Source organism: Harpia harpyja, chromosome 5, assembly GCF_026419915.1.
Source record: "Harpia harpyja isolate bHarHar1 chromosome 5, bHarHar1 primary haplotype, whole genome shotgun sequence".
Lineage (NCBI taxonomy): Eukaryota > Metazoa > Chordata > Aves > Accipitriformes > Accipitridae > Harpia > Harpia harpyja.
Genome location: NC_068944.1, coordinates 37,678,371 through 37,693,946, shown reverse-complemented (window position 1 = coordinate 37,693,946; position 15,576 = coordinate 37,678,371). Strand labels below are relative to the sequence as shown.

Below are 15,576 nucleotides of genomic sequence, written 5' to 3'. Positions count from 1 at the left end.
TCTGTATAATTAAGACTTATTCAAGCAGATGGTTAAAAATACCAATTTTGGCACTGGAACACAATGCAATTTAGGTCTTCAGTATTATTATGATGCTGCAATCAATGATACAGCTGTATAACCCAACACAAGTACTACGCTGTATGTGCATGGCATGATTACACGTTTGTGTGTAACCCCTTGGACTACAGCAGATGTATATACTAGAGTTGTTAAGATGTTAGCTGTTAGAAGACATCGACTGTATTTTCTTCTTAATTGCTGTATTGGAAATATGTGCCCACCGAGTCCACATGCTAAAACTACTGATCTTCACAAACAGTTCACAAACTATTTATCTGAAAATGAATATCCAGTTAGCGACTTGTTAATGAGCATCCAAACTTTTAATACCCAAGTTCGATGCTCAAAGTGTGTTTTGCTATTACTGACATTTAATGTAATGACTCTTCGCTAAAACAATGTTCTTAGAAAGCTGCTTTTAAGAAGTGACTGTCCAGACTCTGCATACCGAGTGGTTTTCACATATCTGAGGGCTCTGATGAAATTAGGACAACAATGGAAATTCTTCCTGGTTACAATTTTTAACAAACCATAAAAACCTAATTGTCTTAAAGAAACAGAAGCTGTATCAAGTCACAATCAGTGCATTTAATCAAGTGGAAAGGAAGGCAGTGCAGGGACGGTTGAGGCATCCCAGCTCCAAGGGAAAAAAAAACCAAACCAAAACCAAAACCTGGAATTGGGAGTGTGGGGACAGACACAAGAAGAGCAAGAAATGGCAAGACACAGAGAGGTAGAGGAGAAATGCAATTACTAGGAAAAGAGCAGAGGAAAAGGTGTTGGGAATAGAGAAGGGAGCACCAAAAAGCAGGTCAGGAAGTAGAAAAAGATTACAAGGACAGAGAGGGATTAGAGGAAAAAGGAAGAGATACTTCAAGTGCTCTTCCTCATCACCTCCCTCGCAGCTCCTACGTCCCACAGAGGGAACAAAGCCAGGGTAAGGGTGCAGTGGAAAAGGGTACTTTCCAGTGAAGCCCCTCCTGAAGCAAAGCTCCCTCCAACCCAGGCCACTTTTGGGCTGCAGTCAACAGATAACATCCCCTCCTCTCTCCTGCAGCCTCCGCGGCCGGGGCAGGCTGTCCACCAAGCCTAGGGAGGGGGCTGGCGGCAGCGGCAGCGAGGAGCCGGTGCCAGTGGGGTTGTCAGGAGATCACAGAAGGAGGCCAGGCTTGGAGCCCCGCACGTGTTCAAGAGGAAAATGAACAGTGGAGGAAATCCAGTCAACCAGAAACACTGGACAGTCAATTGAACGAGTGCTGAGGTTTGCTGTAGACTCCTCAGTAAATCCAGTTCTTCCTTTTAGCACTGCTTTCAGCTCCCTTTCCTGTGCTGTTGCATGCCGAGACATGCAATAGGCTTGCCCCCGGGGAGTCCTGAACTAGGAATGCTCTTGACCTTGTCCTCACAAGTGCCTTAAGACTATCGCTTAGAAAGATTGCTTAAATTATTTCTCTATTCCTATCCTCCTTTATAGTATCACGCTACCTCACCATTGCTACATATCCGTTCTCCTCTCAGACCTGTGATACGCAGCCACATTAATAGGTCCCCCCACTCCTGTAAGCAAAAGAAAATCTCCAAACAGGGAATTAAATACAGGATTGAGGATGATTGCCCAAAATAACAAAGGAAATTTCTTCCAAATGCAGAAATTGAATACAAGTATCCCAAGCTTGTAGCTACTGCTTTATCCCAATAAATTGTTACTTCTTCAGAGATGAGTATCAGCAAACTTTTAAAGTAGGTGGATCTAGAGAAACTGAATTTGAACATCAGAGGGCCAAGCCGCCTAAGCCAGACAAATAATGGGATGCAGCAGCCAAGGTGCTGAGCCTCAAGTGAGGACACGTGGTCTCCATTTGTTCATCCGCCCACACCTGCTGCGTAAGGTAACTGCTCCCTGCCAGTGCGCCGTCCCCGTCACCGCTGTGGAACTGAGTCCCTCCTCCAGCGAAGGGGATGTCCCTCACTCACTAGCACCAGCTCATCACTGATCTGGACTGGTTTCAAGACATTCTCTAAAAGCTAGTAACAAGGGAGGGCTGGCTGTGTCACTGCAGCCAGTACCGAATGCTGCTTTCATCACAAATCACGGATCCAATGCTTTCTGTTTGCAAAAATGAGAATATATCTCCAAGAAAACTACAGATCCCCTGGAGCATCTGTACGAACACCAAACATTGAATCCCTTTTCTAAGATGGCAGAAATAAATCCCATACAGCATGACATCGGGAAGGTAAAAAAAATGAAATGTGACTGTGAAATTAGTGGAGGTTATCTTGTGACCACAAAAACTAACACAGATCTCTTAAAAGGCTTTGAATGTTCCTGGTGTCAGTCCTTGGCACAACTAAGAAAGTTTTGCTGCCTTTCATTTCATACTACAACATATCTGGAATTTCAAGTTCCCAGTTTCCTCAGCTGACAGAAATGGCTTCTGAGATGATTTCTACATTCTGGGAACAGATTTTTACCCTTAAATTAGCCATGTGTACTCACAGACTTAACATTTTTGTCTTGAAATAAAACAGCAGTGATAATTGTTAATTTAAGACAGCACACGATGCAAATTTATGTTCTGGAGCCAAATATGGTGACTGGAAAGACGAACATGAAATGTCTTCTACTGACCTGAATTAAAACTAAGTATTAGTGAAGCATGTTGCTGATTTGATACATGACACATCAGACATTGATTACTGATTTTTTTCTTTGCTCCAGTGAAATGCCAGAAGTGCCCTACTAGTCTTTCAAGAATTGTATAACCATTGGTACAAAGTGCCACATGTATTGCTCCTGTCCACTCCTGCCCTCTTGGGTTTCAGCTGGTTTCCTTGTACTCACTAAGGATGAAGCTAATCGATCTATGACATTCTTTCCATTATTCCTGACACTGGATATCCCCCTTTTGTTTAGGGGCTTTAACGATGAATGAAAGATTTTAAACTTTAACGCTCGTCTCCTGCTCAGACCTTGAAATCAGTCTGAGAGTGTTGTGGATGGACTCAGAGATGTTTAAGCTTTCTTCTGTGTTTGAGCGCAGTAATAATAACCGGATAAATAACAGAAAGCTCTGGAGGACTAAGGCTAGAAGCGCTCACTCACACCAAAGGTCTCTGCTATAAAAAGCTAACGCAATCTATTGAATGGAAAGACTGTGACCAAAGTACAGGTTGGGAATAAAGGATGGGAAAAAGCCTGGAACTACTAGACTATTTCCACAAAGGATTCTGCCATGTTGACACACACACTGCTGAATGACTGAGACCAGCAAAAGCAAGCCTCAATCTTCCTTAAACAGCACCGAAGTATATATTTGCAACTAATGAATCTGCCAACCCAATGGATTAGTAAAGGTCAAGGAAGAGAAATTCACTACCAGAACACACCTCCCAGGACAGCAGAAGAGGGCATGGTAAAGTCCTTCTGGAATTGGCCGCCTTTTATCAAACCTGGGGAAAAAATGTGCATTTTAATTCAAAAAGGTACCTGTAAAAGTGCAATGCCAAACTCTTGTCCACGCTTTGAATGGGGGAATGTAATGCTCCAGGGGATTCTGAAAAAAATAAGAAAACAAAATGTTAAAAAAGGCCTTAAAAAACCCCCAACACAATAGAGCAGTAATATGGCAGGCGCATACACGTCAGCGCTGCTGTGATGTTGGAGGTCATGGAAACAGGACGCCAAGGCTGGTCCATGCCACAAGGGAGGGAAAGAAACGCCAGGCAGCCACAAGAGCAACCAGGACTATTTCACATGAAAGACAAGATAAGTGATGAAATCAACATGGCTGCACACTGGAAAAGCTATGAGCTGTGTAGTAATAACAACTAATTAAAAAGTCATTTGGGAAGCCTCAGAACACAAGCTCACATATGCTGCAGCATCCGAGGTGTGAGACAAGATGCTGCCATGCTGTGGATCAATGTATAAACGCAAACAGGGCCAAATTTCAAAATGAAATTTTAAATTCACTGATGAAGGACAACACAAAATTGTGCATTTTACGTTCTTGTTATAGATTAACAATCTCTTCTGGTTTGGTTTTGGCTATTTCCAGATGGAGACAAAATACTGTAAAAAAAACCCCAAACCACCACACTATTTCCATGACACAGCTTTAGTAGGGCGTGGAATCGGTGTCAGCTACTTCGCAAGTAACTGAGGAAAAATATCAACAAGTAAATGTTAGTGTTACTTCAGGGCAGCTGCTAGTTGATTTTGACATGAAAATATGGAATCTACAGTGATGATCTCTTTTTAAGTGGTCTCCCATATTCAGAGTTACAGTCAAAGAGGAAAAAGTTTGTGTGCTTAACTTTAAACCACCCCCGCCGGGAACTAGAGAGAGCTGACAGGTTATTTTCCAAACTAACAACAACTGCAACAAAAAACTACTACTAAACTTTTATACGTCTATTAGGAACGAGTTATTTACTTTTCAACACCTATTTGAAGCGATTATTCATGGAAGAACTATAATGCTCAAATGGTGGCACAAAATTAATAAAAAAGTATGAATTTTGCTATTTTTTTTTTATTAGCCTCTTCCCATTTTCTAAAGCACTTATTTTAGAGAATGCTTTTTTAAAGTCTGGTAGCAGTGTATTTACAAAACACTACTCCTGTCTAGCCAATCAATACATGTTTCATTTCACATGCAGTATCCTCTCCTTTTTCTCTCCAAAATTTTTAGGTACTTTTTGGGGATTTAAATCAGTTATTAAAATCCATGCAGAAAAAAACCCAAACCTTTGTATTTTGTGTCACCTGCTAAAAATATTTGTAAATATCTTCACAATACAATAAGCTGACAGAAAAGCACGTAATATAAAAATTTTGAGATTATATTCCTGTAATTAAGTATTTGCATACACAATAGTTAAGGGAAAAATAAATCAGTGTATTCATTTGGGAGGAAAACGGCTCTGCTGCAGGACACAGCCTTCATCTGCACATTTTTATGTGCAGGAGGGCACTGATGCAGTAAGAGAAAAAGCAGTTTTCCTAACCCTGCTATGAGGCTGGTGACACCCAGCTGAAGGGTAGAAATGCCAAACTGAGGAAGACTCTCCAGCACAATGGGTTTTTTGAGAGAGCTCCAAAACAGAGACATCATGTAAGGGCACGCAACAAAAAGTTTCCTTCTTCCCATATCAACATGTATACGCTTTCATTTTTTTATTGATACAAGTATATAGACATAAACATGCACATATATATGGTTTACTCCAATACTAGTAATTCAAATGGACTTGAGGTAGTAGCTACACACAAAAATAAAGCCCTTCAACATTTTTGCAAGACTAGAAAAGTTTCTATAATTTCCTCAAAATATATAACGCTTATTTTACATCATTATTTCAAACAGCAACAGGGATCAACACATTTATGATATGACTGTCAGTGTGAACTATATAGTGGAATATGTTCTTGTTTAGTGAACAGCAGTGTATACTATTTAAGAAATGTATAGCCTATTGCATCTTCTAAGTGGTAGGAGAGGTCATAGTAATAAAAAGTGCAAATATTAATACTGGAGTAGCTCTTATACAGTGGGTTGCCATAATCTTCTGGTTCCACAACAAACATACTGCTCCAGGTCTCAAGGATTTCTCAAGAGCATATGCATTAAACTGTGAAATCACTAGGAAGGGACACACGACACGGGCTTCACTGAACTTGGATGTGGACCCAGGGCAGCAATGACCAAGGAAGATATACAAACACCACCCAAGCAGACTAACGTTCTGCGGAGCTTTTAAGCACATGACTCGTTTCAACATTCATGCTGTGGAACAAAACACCAACAACTCCTTTTAGAATCTGCAAAAAGAGTGTACGGTGACAAAACTGTTAATGGATAAGGTTGATAGAGTAATATGGAGTCAGACCAAGTACTGTGTAAGTTCTTCAACACGACAGCACAATAGTCTCCAGTCTACGCATCTCATACAGAGATGGGATGAACCAGGAAGCACCACTGTGGACAACCATCTGTGAGGACTCAGGTGCCTCCACCAGCAGGAGAGCAAATCCTCAGGCAGGCGGCACTGGATTTTGTAGGTGCAGGATAAACAGCTCAAGACAGAACCATACATTAATTGCACTGTTTTAAGTGGATGAACTGTTCTGGTAACAGATCTCCACTAGCACTTCATCAGTCCAACACAGTGCCCTTCAGTGACACATTTCAGAAAAACTTCTTAATCATCACAACATCCTTAACACAGCTGAAAGGGACCAAGTACACTACAGTGAATATTTGTAAACATAAACACACAACTGCAAGAAACAGTAGAGAAAATGCAGAATATAGCATAAGTTTCAGTAGGAAACATAAGCGAGGCCTTATCAGGACAGCTAAAGGCACCAAATCCCCCTTTCCCAATTAATTATACTGTTTTAGTGTAAGAGGTGTCATATGAATATTTCTGAAGTTCTAATTACTCACACAGGTATAATTCTAATGTCTTTAGAAAACCTCGCCCCTTCTGCATGCACCATGCCAGACCCCTGTCACAAACTTTTGGTTCCCCCAACTATCTACCTGTATGGCCCAGCCCCAACGCAGAGCAACCCAGAAAGGCCACCACCAAGTAATGTGAGCTTGTCTTCTCCATGAGGCAGGAGGAGGATGTTAAAGAAACAGGCTCTGCTTGTCCCACATCTTCTAGGGAATTTGTAGTACAATACGTGGCCAGCCTTGGGTTGGAAGAGCCCACCTACTTGCAACTAAACCCCTACCAAATGCCTGGCCTCCAAGAAGGCAACGGAACTTATGGCTGACAACTAATATAGTTGATTCTTTGGTGCTTTTTAATCCTTTCTTGGATTTCTTCCTGAACCTGGAGGTCCAGGATTTAATTTCTCTTGCAGATGTATGATTCAGATGAAAATACAGCTAGGCATGTCGCCATACAGTTTCACATTGGATGCACAGCAGAGTTTGAAAATGTTTGCTAGCATGGACAACTATCAAGAGCTCAGTGCTTCTTTCTGGTGATGCAGACCTGCTCCCTGCAGGCAGGGTACAGTGGGGCACCTCATCAGCATGGCTGCCACAGTCTGCACTGTCAGGTCTGCACAGTTACCACTCCATTTATTTCTCACTGCCACTCTTTCTTAGATTTTTTTTTTTGTCCTTTTAAGTAACTTAACAAGGCCAGTGCTAGAAGATTCGTATCACCTCAACAGGAAAGACTGGTCTCCACAATACTTTCTTTTAGGAACAATAAGTGGTCCCACAGTACTTCTCTTAAAAATCAATAATAGATATGCTGATATAGTGCCAAAGATGTGGTAGCTGACATCTGTGCAAAGAACTGATCCGTCACTGGCTCTTACTAGACAGGTACATGGGATGTAGTTGAATTCTGGCCTCATCATGGATCATTAAAGCAACTGTCCTTATCTTTCCAATTATTTTTAAAAAATAAAAAATAAAAGAGAGAGAAAAAAGAAAGAGAAATAAATAAAAAGACTTTAAAATATCTCAGATCTAAAACAGCACAAAGAAAGCTGATGTAAGACTTCTCAATCACAAAAATCCATGAAACTGAGCCACGAACACAAGCCAGTTTACGTCCTGAGCTTCAGCTGGAAGATTTAACCTCCTTTGTAAGGGTAGAAAATGCCTAACACCTAGACAGGAAGCACCCAAACCAAGATAAGAAACTCTGGACTAGACTCAGACTGTAAAAAAATAGTAACTTCTTCAATATTTTTCAAATCAAACAATTATGTGGGTGTGAACTATCACATTCTCCTTTGAATGGACATTTCTCTATAGCTTTTTTCTCTATAAAATCCCACAGCCTCATTAAATTTCTCTCCAAAAATCCTTCTGGAATGCCTAGAAAAACACTCCACAATGGCTGGGCAGCTGGCATAGGACAATTGCTCGTTATCCTAATTTCAACTGTCTCATCTGCTCATAAAATCAAGGTCAAGTGAAAAACTTTAACAACCACTATGAGGAGATCTGGGGATCTTCAAAATAAATTTGTAGCTAGATAAATTCTAAACATTTCTACCATTTTCAGATATGTACTTTTTTTGATCATTTGGCAAGCAGAAGGATATGCAAACTGTTCAGGAAGGAGTGATGCTCTTTTTCAAGACTGACTGACTTAAGGACATCCAGACCCAGGCTGGGTGCTGGCAGGACCAGAGCTCTCCTTCCATCTGTAGTGCCAGGACATTCTAGTAACATGCCATGTTTAGAAGACTCATTAAGTAATATATATCTTCCTAATGGGATCAAGACCTTTAGGACTAAGAGTCATTGAAATGCAAGAGTAACATACAAAAATAAAGATTTCTTTCTCTTTCTAGTTAGCATCCCTACTTCTTTCTGTGGGTTAGCCTTATCTCTAAAGGTACCTGATCCTTCTGAGGACATGTACACTTCCAGTCAGTGGGGCCAGAAAACTCCACTTTGTCCCACCAGTGGTCCCTTTAGTTGGCTGCTTGTCAGTTCAGCACCCTTACAATAAAAAGCACTATGCTATGAGAAAAAACACTGTGGCACCCAGATCACCGAGTATCATGACTGATATTGCATATTCAAAATTTCAAAATCTCAGAGGAACGAATGACTAATGTGTCTGCCACGCAAGCAAGATCCCAGTGAGGAGTCTAAAACAGAGAAAGAGGTCAGCGTAACATCTGGATTTCTTATTTGAGATACATCTGAAGAATGAAAGAGACATGTGGCCCTGGATACTATCAGCAGAGGGACATATAATGAATTCTCAAAGGCATTGCCAAGGACATATCTTTTTCAGCATCTCTTAACTGAAGAGCATGGTGGGACCCGTGCTTGGGGTAAGCATACAGGCACCGTGGTGAGGATTCAGGGAGTGTACGTGATTCTTCTCATTTTTACTTGCTGGAAACCAGGGAGTTTGTTTCCTGAGCCAGAAACTGCCTTTTCCTTAGATATCCACAACCTGAGAATTGCCAGAGCTTATCTCAGTTTAGACTCAGAGATCTGAATCTTAACGAAGAATAATTGACACAAAGACTGTTTCTCCTTGCTGATGGAAACTGAAACAACAGAAAAATGGAACGAAATTATTATAAAACAAGTTTCAAGTAGGCAACATCATGCCAGCTAAAAGCATCTTGCAGTCTGGCCTTCTTATGAAAAGCTAAATATTTATACCTAAATATATTTTCCATAGCTGTTCTGCTTTTTGCGTTCATCCAGGTTCAGTGAAGTCTTGACCCTGAACATTAAAACCATAGAAATACCACAACAGGAAAAACGAAAACCACACACGCAACTTTGTTTGAACTACCTGGATGACAACAAATCTCAATCAGGATACCACACACTAACGCGTGCAGACACACAGAGAGGATGCTGTGTGCCCAAGCTGGCCAACCTGTAAATGAATGGAGAGGAAGCTCAAAGCCACAGCCCATGCTCCACAGAGGAGCACACAGTGCATGTAACACAGCAGGTGGTTGGAACCACAAGTTGCATGATATATAACAGCTTACTTACAACATGTTTCCCGTGATTGAAAACAAAAATTGAAAATTGTATTAAACACCTCCCAACACTCTTTCTTTGTAAAAATATTCATCTCACTGCTTTTTTGAAAAAAAAAAAAAAAAAAAAAAAAGATACTGTAATAGAGGGGAAACAAAAAAACCCAAACAAACCCAAGACAGTTACAGAGCCACAAAAGCTAAATGGAAATATTTGAGAAAGAAATTCAGTTCGTCACTGACCTTTGCCTGCATGAATCGTGAGGAAATTTTGCTAGCTTTAGTACTGCTAGCAAAAGATGACTTAAAATGTTTGATTGTTTATGTAAAATACTCACATCTGGATGTGCCATTTTCTTATCTCACTTAAAAAGTGTACCTGGTGTTTTCCACAATGGAATCTTCTGTTTCTCCACTTGCATAGCTGTGTTGGGGTTTTTTTTGTTGGTTGGGGGCGGGGGGGGGGGGGGGGTGGTGGTGGTGTTGTTTTTTTTTTTAAAAAGTCTCGCAATAATTATGATTAACAAAAAATTGCAGATAACCTCTTATTCTGAGAGTTAATGTTGAACAGATGTTTCAGCACATCTAATTGTATTCAGTTTGCCTAATCTACCACAAAAGAAAACCAATTTTTGAAATGGATAACTGTAGCTAGAGCAGTGTAATTGGAGCATATCTGAAGCATATTACCTTTCCCAACAGTAACCGTATATGATATAGATATAAAACCACTTTTATAAACACATACATTTTTGCATAATTTTTACAAAAAGATGAACGCAGGTACTGAAACAGTTAGGTCTGTGTTTTTCGTGAAAATGGTTAATTAAGCCTAAATTCGGAGAGTTTGTGCATACTTTCAAGAGGTACCTAGCATCCGCAAGGCAAACTGTGATCATGAAGAAGTAGGTACTTGGTGTCTCTGAAGACTAGGATGCAACAATTCAAACTGGAATGTACAAAGTTAAAGGCTACCTTTTGAAAAATTAGACCTCACACACCTTTGCTACATGAAGAAGGGACCATGAAAGATGTAAGGAATATAGTCCATTCCTCCTAATATCCCTGGCCAATCACCCTTGGCAGCAGATCATACACATCTGTTACTAACACCTCTTGGTGAAGAGAAGGAGATGAAAATACGACTCCGCTACATATGTGCTTCTAGTACCAAAAGGGGATTCTTGCTTCCTCTCTACAAAAAAACCCCTTTGGTTTTTAGGCAGTTACCTAATTATATTTCACTGTGCATATTAAGTTTTCTGATGTCTAGCTGTTTTATGTTCAGTCCAAAATCAAAAGAGGACACACTCAGAAACGCCCCTTTCCTTAGAAAACACCAAACCAAAAATTAAGACAAGGTTTGTCATATGTAAAGATATCCCGTTTTACTTCAGTTGTTTCCTCAGTTCAGCCAATGAGATCATGCACATAACTCCTAACTAGGTCACAAACTCTACCTTTCTAATATTTTATTCATGCACCTTGTAAAGGGATGCACATTATGTCAAGTTCCAAAAGGAGCATCATGCTATGAGCAACAGCGCTTCAAGAATGCATCAATATTGTGTTAGCATTACTCTATTTTAGGGAGGGGGAGACAGATCCATTTTCTTGGTGGCCTTTTACAACAGGGTTACAGCACTGGTGGATAAGGGAAGAGCAACTGACGTCATCTGCCTGGACTTCTGCAAAGCATTTGATAACATCCTTATCTCTAAATTGGAGAGAGATGGATTTGACAGATGGACCACTCGGTGGATAAGGAATTGGCTGGATGGTCGCACTCAAAGAGTTGCGGTCAACGGCTCAATGTCCCAATGGAGAGCAGTGACGAGTGGCATTCCTCAGGGGTCAGTATTGGGACTGGCGCTGTTTAACATCTGTGTTGGCGACATGGCCAGTGGGATTGAGTGCACCCTCAGCAAGTTTGCTGATGACACCAAGCTCTGTGGTGCGGACAACATGCTGGAGGGAAGCGATGCCATCCAGAGGGACCTTGACAGGCTTGAGAGGTGGGCCTGTGTGAACCTCATGAAGTTCAACAAGGCCAAGGGCAAGGTCCTGCACATGGGTCCGGGAAATCCCAAGCACAAATACAGGCTGGGCGGAGAATGGATTGAGAGCAGCCCTGAGGAGAAGGACTTGGGGGTATTAGTTGACAAGAGGCTCAACGTGACCCGGCAATGTGTGCTTGCAGCCCAGAAAGCCAACCGTATCCTGGGCTGCATCAAAAGAAGTGTGACCAGCAGGTCAAGGGAGGTGATTCTCCCCCTCTACTCCACTCTTGTGAGACCTCGCCTGGAGTACTGCGTTCAGCTCTGGGGCCCCCAACATAAAAAGGACACGGACCTGTTGGAGCAAGTCCAGAGGAGGGCCATGAAAATGTGCAGAAAGCTGGAGCACCTCTCCTACGAGGACAGGCTGAGAGAGTCGGGGTTGTTCAGCCTGGAGAAGAGAAGGCTCCGGGGACACCTTATAGCAGCCTTCCAGTACCTAAAAGGGCCTACAAGAAAGCTGGAGAGGGACTTTTTACAAGGGCATGTAGTGATGGGACAAGGGGTAATGGCTTTAAACTGAAGGAGGGTAGGTGTAGATTAGATGCAAGGAAGAAGTTCTTTACTGTGAGGGTGGTGAGGCACTGGAACGGGTTGCCCAGAGAGGTTGTGGATGCCCCATCCCTGGAAGTGTTCCAGGCCAGGCTGGATGGGGCTTTGAGCAACCTGGTCTAGTGGAAGGTGTCCCTGTCCACGGCAGGGGTGTTGGAACTAGAGGATCTTTAAGGTTTCTTTCAACCCAAACCATTATATGATTCTTTAGTCAGTGAGAAATAACAACATAAAATCAAGTTGTCAGTCTCTTGACATACTATTTGTTTTAACTTATAGTCAATAGTTCCTTGATGAGTCTTGTGGGTTTTCCCAGAGGAATTCTCAGAAATACCTGTAAGAAGAATATGTACTGTCCAAAGTCTAAATTAGCCACATAGAATTCATACATACATTAGACAACATTTAATGGTCAGCACATTAAAAAAAAGTTGAAACCCACTGTTTCATATTATGTACTCTGAAAACCATAATGCTTTTAGAATATATACACAGAATAACTGCATGTGAATTTTCAGCTAGGAGAGAATGGGTATCTTAAAAAATTACATGAGAATCCAGCAGGTGCTGTAGCTCTCAGGTCATTCATTAACCAGGAAGTTTACAATATGCCTTACCCTGTTTCTTAGGATCTTTACAAACTGATACCTTCTTTCATGCCAGTACTTGTAACATGTGATTCACTAAGATTCAAAAATTCTATCTTGAAATTTTCTTTTTTTCTCCCCTGGCTAGAAAATGTTGGATATCTGCACCACCACATTCAGCACTGCTGAGAAAGAGAAGGACCGTTGCAGAGGTTAAAAGCAGACTCCAGGCACTGAGCCAGTTTCCAACTGTGCTTTGCCCTGCTAAACTGTGTTTAGATTTGCTGCAAGAGTATACGGTATCTGTATAAAGGCTCTTGAAATACCAGGGGCAACCTAATACAAAAAAAAAAATACAGAAGCAGCAGAAAACTGCTTGAGCACCATTTTCCACTTTAGTCACTAACATAATATGATTTACGCTAGGATCTTGGATCTGGAATCGCATCCACCTTTTGGGATTGGATGTTTGTGTTTGACTGCAGAATATTTAATTTTATACTAGACAACACGTTTTAAGTTCTTCAAGAAAAAATGTCAGGATCAAGACTTGCTGGATGGGGATAGCTGTAAGAATGGACACCACCAGAGAAAGAAACACCTGAGCTAAGAAATAACAATTGTTTTTTTCTTTTCTATTACCATATATAGAATTGGGCCACATCATAGTATATGCAACTATCTGACAACAGTTTCTGGAGATGTTACACAAAAAGATAGAAGGAAGTGAGAGCTTGAGACCAGTTGAGACGAAAGAGGGAACCAGACTCTGGAATACAGCTGGGATGCAGCACAGAAAAAAAGAGATCTCGTCCCATAGACCTCTGCCTGGAGCGATGCTGACTGCCTGGCACCAGACCCATATCGACCCACCAGAGTGAGCTACAGGGCCGAGGCACATGGTGCAGGAGGACTGTGTTTGGTCAGCCCTGAAAAAAGAGGGTTACGGGGGGACCTACCCGCTGTCTGCAAGAGACTCTCCTCAAAGGTGCACGGAGAGGGAGGGAAGGCATTGGCCAGAGCTGCAACATGGGAAATTCCAGCTCTATACAGGTAAAAATGTCTTTTGATTGTGAAGGAGGTCAAACACTGCAACAGGAGCCCAGAGGGTCTGTGGGACCTCCACCCTTGGAGATGGAGGTCAAAACTGTCCTGTGCATGGCCCTGAGCAACCTGATCCAATAGGATCTGGTTTGTGCTGCAGGATAGACCAGGTGACCTCTGGAGGACACCTCCAACCTACATGATTCTCTGATCTTACCTTGCTACCTGTTTCAGTGGTACCAAAAAACTGGTGTCTCTTTGCCTCACCCTATCCTCAACAGCAAGTGATCCAGACGTGAGAGACACAGTAATAAATACTACAACGTACATGTTAAAATTCATCACCATAGACATTCATGTCTTTCTATCGCTCCTTTTTTCTATTCTTGAAAGACTGAGATATTTGCTTCTCAGTATGCATTGGGCATTTCCTCTGCTTTTCTGCTTTTTGCATCTCTCTGATTTAGTTGTCAACAGCACACAAAACAGGATGACTTGAGGAAATCAAGAAAATATGAGGCAGGACAAAGATTACCTAGAAAAAAAAAAAAATGCATGATCTCTCCTTTTTGGCAGTGAGCACCTGTAACATACTCAGTGAGGCAGTTAGTTAACAGGCAGTACTGTGCAGGACTTCTTTGCATACTGCATTTAGGAATCAGTTCAGGAAAAGGCTGAAAAGAACAAGAGGCTGCTGATGCTGGCGTTTAAATATCAGTAGAGGCTAAACAGGAGGCTAATGGGCTGTGCCATTCTGTGCAAGCCTGGCTGGCATGCCATAATACTGAATATGCTACAGGAGCCCCAAATGTACTGTACTGGTGATACAGATATGGAGGGACACACAGGGACACGCAGGATATGTTGGGACAGAACTAAGTGGCGGGTATAACAAACACAGGTATTTAGAAACTGTCTAATCAAAGGAGATTCTCTGATGCCACAAAACATGTACTAGGCAGGGAAATTATTGAAGGTCCCATGTAAAGTTTTGTGGTACATATCACATCAACTGGAGCAACCCTTTTGATAACAATGACATGATCTGCTCCTTGCAGCTCATGGAAGATCACATTTAGGCAGAACTGTGCAATGAGTTTGCCAAAAGAAAATAGAAGATATGCAAACAATCTTGATTTAAACTAACTGTTTGGCTTTCCCCAGTGTTTCTGCTCACAGTACAGGCAGGAACATACAAATATTTGTAGTGATATAACTCTGAGGCAGTATTCCTAGCAGACATTGAGCAACAGAGATCACCAAAGTCATCTTTTCTGTTTAGTGGAAATAAATAATAGAAATATTAGAAACTGACAGAGAACAAACAAACTAAAGGAACTCAGCAAACCCACACAGAAACTGGCTAATTAAATAAACTCCCATTTTTCACAGCAAGGATGCTTGGAATCTCAAGATTGTAAAACATGCAACTCTCTTCCCCCATGTCATTTTCCTTAAATCAGCTCTTTTTCTTCAGTATCCCAATCAAACACAAACTACATTTTAAAAACATCCATCTTGGAGATGAGCACAACTTAATAATGAAGCTACTGAAATCAAAGCACAACCCTCTGGTACTTTGTCACACAGCTCCTGGGAAACACTGCTGGGAGAAGGGAGTCATTAAGGAAGCAAGTCCTGCTCAGTGGCTGCACATCTTAAAGATGTTCAGTGCAAGATCTCAGGGTCTGGATTCACAGCTATCTTATCTCCTAATTACTAATGCATATGAAGCGAACTTTGCAATGATAATATCAATGTGCTCACCAAT

The 15,576-nt window shown here is 41.5% G+C and overlaps 1 protein-coding gene across 4 annotated transcripts in view; it reads right to left on the bottom strand.

Annotated features, from left to right (window-relative positions):
- Positions 1-15,576, bottom strand: part of FAM110B (family with sequence similarity 110 member B) — a 115,624-nt gene that overhangs the window by 13,199 nt on the left and 86,849 nt on the right. For 3 of the 4 annotated variants that reach the window (XM_052788311.1, XM_052788312.1, XM_052788310.1), the window contains one exon: positions 3,554-3,620. The exons of the other annotated variant lie outside the window; for it this stretch is intronic. The gene's annotated coding sequence lies outside the window, so the exon portion shown is untranslated. The remainder of the gene's footprint in view (positions 1-3,553; positions 3,621-15,576) is intronic. 4 annotated transcript variants of the gene reach the window in all.